This window comes from Marmota marmota, unplaced genomic scaffold (genome assembly GCF_001458135.2).
Source record: "Marmota marmota marmota unplaced genomic scaffold, marMar, whole genome shotgun sequence".
Classification (NCBI taxonomy): domain Eukaryota; kingdom Metazoa; phylum Chordata; class Mammalia; order Rodentia; family Sciuridae; genus Marmota; species Marmota marmota.
The window spans coordinates 2,422,264-2,428,006 of record NW_026000174.1 but is presented as its reverse complement, the minus strand read 5'-3'; positions in this window follow the sequence as shown (position 1 = coordinate 2,428,006).

Below are 5,743 nucleotides of genomic sequence, written 5' to 3'. Positions count from 1 at the left end.
TCTCTCTCTCTCTCTCTCTCTCTCTCTCACACACACACACACACACACACACACACATTTATGTATGACTGGAGATCTGGAGATGGAGATATAGCTCAGTGGTAAAGAGCCCCTGGGTTCAATCCCCAGTACCAAAATAAATTTTAAAAAATGCAAACCAATAGTTCCATTTCTATTCTATGCTGTTGTGTTCTAAAACAAGAAGAAAGATGCCTTTTAAGAAAGCAGTTTTCATGCAAAGAAACAGTAACAGCTGATCACATCTGATAGACTACTACAGACCTAGAAAGAAATTTTCAGATCATCTGCTACAGAATCTTGTTTAACAAATAAAGAAGATGAGACTGAATTGAGAGGGAATGACTCATCAAAGACAGGTTTAGAACTTGGTAGTCCTTACCCTTCCTCTAGGACTCTTTCCACCACATCTGTCTTCTCTACACTTCCTTTCTCCAGAAACCAGGATTGCTGTGAAAATCAGGTTAGGTAAACAGCGAAGATCCATCAGGTAGACCCAAGGCTTCAGACTGCATATGGGAAGTTAGGTCATAGATTACTCTGTATAAACAGACCCTTTCCTGTTCTTATAATACTCCCACACGTTATCACTCACTCATAAGAGTGAACAGGCAATGCCTGGCCTGCCCACCCTGCAAAGTGACCAATCACTTTATGTCTGCCATGGCATTTCTCCTTTCTCCTTATCAAAACATTGTTTTTCAGAAAAAGCATTGTGTCGAATGACTCTCATTTCTACCTCTGTGACTCTTTGAAGCCTTCCCCAGAGGAGCAAGCTAATAAGGTCTAAATTTCCGCATCTACCCGAGGCCAAAGTGGTAGAGGCTCAAAGAATGTTGAAACTGCAAAACACCTTAGAGATCAAGGAGCCAAGGTCATCACCTCATTTTGCAGATTAAATGAGGATACAGAGGAAAAGGAAACATTAACTGTCCACACAAATACTGCTAGTTAGACATGGGTATGCTAGAACCTAGGCCTTTTGACTTTGCAGTTCAGTACTTACTACATCACGCTGAAGTCTTGGCACTTACAACACAAAGAACACATCGAACCCCCAGGAAAGGGTATTGAAAGATGCACAATATCTTCCACCAGGAAATGAGGAATTCTGTTTGGTCCTTAGAATAAAGCTACACAATAGTAATTCTCTCCAATAAAAACAAAGGCAAAAAAAATTTTATCATCCTAGGAGTTTTGTGAGAATTGAAGAGATTTATTTAAGTTTATTTACTTAATTTTGTTTTTAAATACTGGAGAGTTCTTACCACTGGGCTTGGAAAATACCGTTAGCTTTCTCCCCTACCCGACACCAGCTTTATATAAGTAACAAAATTGTATATATTTGTAGTTTACAATTTGATGTTTTGATACATGTATATTCTGTTAAATGAATGCCACAGTCAAGTCAATTAACATACCTATTATATCACAGTTATCTTTTTTATGTATGTGGTGAAAACATTTAAGATCAAAAATCTCTCAGTGTAAACTATGGTATTTGCTGTGGTCACCATGCTATATATCAGATCTCCATACTTTATTCATCCGACATAACAAAGTTTTACCCTTTGAATAGCATCTCCTGATTTCCCTACCTCTTACCTCCTTGGCAACCATCATCTTACTCTATGAGATCAACTTATTTTTTATTCCAAATATAAGTGAGATTGTATAGTGTTTGCCTTTATGTGCCTGTATTCTTTTACTTAGCAGAATATCCTCCAGGTTCATACATATTGTCACAAATGACAGGATTACATTTTTATATAAAACAGAATAATATTCCATTTTCTCCCTGCTTCTCTTTCTCTCTTTGCACATGTGTGTGACATTTTCTTTATCCGTTAGTCATCAATGAACACTTAGTTTGATTTAGTACCTTAGCTATTGTGTACACTGCTGCAATGAACATGGGACTATAGATATCTCTTCAGCATACTGATTTCATTTCCTTTGATTATATATTGTGTAGTGGGATTGCTGGGTCACATGGTAGTTCTATTTTTAATTTTTCAAAGAATGTTATACTGCTTTCCATAACTGACTATTTTCCACAATCCCCATCAATGGTGTACAAGGGTTCCCTTTTCTGCACATCCTTGCCAACATTTGTTATATTTTGTCTTTTTAATGATAACTATTTTAACAGGTCTGAGGTAATATTTGGTTGTTGTTTTGATTTTCATTTCCTTGATCATTAATGATGTTGAGCACTTTTTCATATACCTGTTCATCATTTGTATATCTTCTTTTGAAAAATATCTATTAGGTTCTATGTCAATTTTTAAAACCAGGTTTTCATAATTTTAAGTTGTGTGAGTTCCTTATAAATTTTTTATAATAACCCCTTATCAGATTTATAATTTACAAATATTTTCTCACATTCTGTTGAGAATTGGGTTGATTGTTTTCTTTGCTATACAGAAGCTTCTTATTTTGAAGCAGTCTCTTTTGTCTGTTTTTGCTTTTGTTGCTTGTGTTTTTGGGGTCATATCCAAAAATTCATTGCTCAGATCAATGTCAAGAAGCTTTTCCCTAGTAGTTCTATAGTTTCAGGTCTCATATTTAAGTCTTTATACCATTATGATTTGGGTTTTGTATGTGGTGGGAGGTAAGGGTCCAATTTCGTTCCCTGTGGATATCTAGTTTTTCCAAGACCATTTATTGAAGAGACTTGCTGCTTTTAAAATTCTTCATTTTTGACTTTTGAGAATTTGATTATAATGTCTTGGTGAAGATCTATTTATATCTATTCTATTTGGGGTTCTTTGGGATTCATGGATCAACCAACATTCTTTTGAGATTTCCAAAGTTGTCTCTGGCAGATATTTTCTTTCCCCAAGGTTCTCCTTTAGCACAAACCAAAAGGCCTGGTTCCTTCAGCAGATGTAGCAATGCATAAAGCCTCAAGTCTTCCAATTCCAGGTTATTTTTCATTGCCCTTGGGAGCACTAGCTCTTATGTCAGCACGGATATACTATTTTGAAACTAGATGAATTTCTCAGAAAACTCAGGCAAAGTGCCATTTCAAGGATATGTTTCATAGTATCATCCCACAGTGTAGTATCACAGCTCCTGTCCCTCAGCCCAGGCTTTGCCACCTAAGGAGAAGAGCTGCCTTGTTCAGGGTTCACCTCTGAGCATGCTGGAGAAACCACATTCACAAAATTCAAAGGGATATTTTGCTCTCGTGAGATACTCTTTTACCATGGGATAATTGCAAAGGTACATTTTTCCATGGAATAATGCATATAATAATTTCCAGTTCTTGTCTTAGGTCAGGTCCCTTAGAAGAGCCTGAGATAGGGATTTGTGGTAAAGTGAAAAACTAAATGTTTTCAAGAAGGGAAGAGAGATATAATAGAAGACCTCGGCTAATGTCTAACTTCAGCCTGATCCCATGGGGAGTGATAAGCACAAATTGCACCACAGAGTTAGTCCCACATTGAGGTAAGGAGGGCTGATGTTTGTTATCCCCATGACCACTGGTTGGTCATCGGTCACTGTCTGCAGAGGTCACGCACGTGACATAGGGTAGCTCCTCTTTGCTCAAGGTACCTTCTTCTTGGCCAAGGGCAATTCTCCAAAGAAGGGGATAACTGTGAGTTGTATTCACCAACTGTCCCAGCAGTTGGGAGTAGCTGCCTCTGTGCACTGGCATCCTTAGGACAAAAACAGCAGTTCTAAATCATGAGACAAAAAAGTTATTTGAATCTAAATATTGGTTTATTAATCTAGAAGTTCATAATCTTGAAGAGATTATATCTCACTATTTATTCCTTTTTATGCATTTAGTTAGTGAGTAAACCAAGACAGAAATCACATAGCAAAATTGACCTGTAATTCCAAGTAGTTCTGACTAAAGATGATGTTCAAGCAAGCCCTAGCATCCTATGTAAGTATTCTGCCAACCTACTGAAATACATCTTTGTTACAGTTCAGTCTTATAGTATGACCAATAGGTGGCACCAGAAACACCCATACTTATTCCTTATTCTAACTAATTTATGCCGTATGTATGTATATGCTGTTACTTCAATCTTTTTATTTAGGTTTTTCATATTGAAGATTCAACCCAAAACTTGGTAGCTTACAGTTTACCATAGTCAAATTTGCAACTGTACTTTTATCTCATAGGATTCTTTGAGTGTGAAAAAAAATAGGGTGATAGGGCCAGTGAATTCAGAAAGAAAACATCTATTCATTAGCAAAAGGAAGGAGAAAAAAAACTGGAGCCCTGCATCCTTTTCCTTCAGGTCTGTTGAGTGTATAAATGCCGAGGATTATTAGGAAATATTTGAATAACAGGATAAAAAAGTCAAGGATACTGCCTCCAAAACATGAACTTTATTCCCCACTGAAAACAGACTTGGATGTCAACCAAGTCGTTCAAGGATTGCCCTCGCCAATATCTGACCACAGGGTTCCACCCCGGGGAAAGGTCTCCGAGTCCAGCATTCACCATTTTCAAGTTTGCTTCTTTTGAAGTTTGTGTTTTATTGTTGATGAAGGGAAGTAAAGGAGGAGGGGTGCTACATCTTTCAGTTTTTTTTTTCCCAGCAGTGCGGTATTGCACTCTTTTCCTATGACAGACTGTTCTAAGCAGCAGGATGATTTAGAAGAAAAGGCACTGAGCTGAGAATTGGGCAACAATAATTTACCATTTGCTAAGCATTTCTGTAATCAGGATTTGACCTTCCAACCATGTTAAAAATGGGGATACTGACTCTCATTTAAGCTAGCCAGGACCCCAACCTAGTCCTTATGACCCCAAGGCAAAAGCTAAATGCAGATGTGCTAGAGCTCATCATGCATATTTGGACAAATCATTTCACCTCATTAGTCTTCAGTTTCATCTACACCTAAGGGGCCAAAATGCTCTGCCCCAGAACACCTTGTAGCTAGAAATCTCCAGATCCTGAAGAGTACGTGTAGAGTGTAGTGTCTTGTGTACTGATTGAGACTGGAGGTGTGGCTTGGCACCACCATCAGTAGGAAGGGAGGGTAAACTCACTTTGATAGTGTTCCAAAGTGGAAGGTGACACGGCTATTATACAATGCGTTAAACAGTCTGGTTCTCATATTTTTGGGGGAAAGTAAATACCAGGACCTAATTAGACTTTCCTATACCTGACATCAGCCTATTATACTGTAAACATCATGCCTCCGTGAGCTTTCCTTTCCAAATGAAATGATCCGGAGGCTTGGAATTTCTTTTTACATGGCATGCTCTTCTTCCATGTGTGCTGAAAATGATCACTGTCCTTTTCTGAGCCTTTGCTATTTTTGCTCTGTTTTTCTTTTCTTTTTTTTTTTTTTTTTGACCCAGGACTGATTAAAAGGAATTTGTTTGCTTGCTTTAATTTTTTCATAAAAGATAGAGAGGCAGTGAGACTCTTCTAGAGTACACAAGGATTCTTTATTCATATATAACCTCTAAAATGTGAATGAGAAAAGCCAGGAAAGAAAACTAATCCTATCTGAGTGCCTATAAAGTGAAAGGACCTCTGCTAGGTCTACTTGATATAGTATCTCCCTTCATCTTCTGGTATGGGAGGCAGTGCTATGTTACAGTCTGTGCCCATACACTCAGGTCAGGCAGACTTGGTCAGACAGACTTGACTTTTCATCAGAAACATCATGCTGTCTGACCATGTGACTTTGGAAAACCTATGTAACCTTTCTAATATTTGTTTCCTCAGTGAGACAACATACGTAAAGT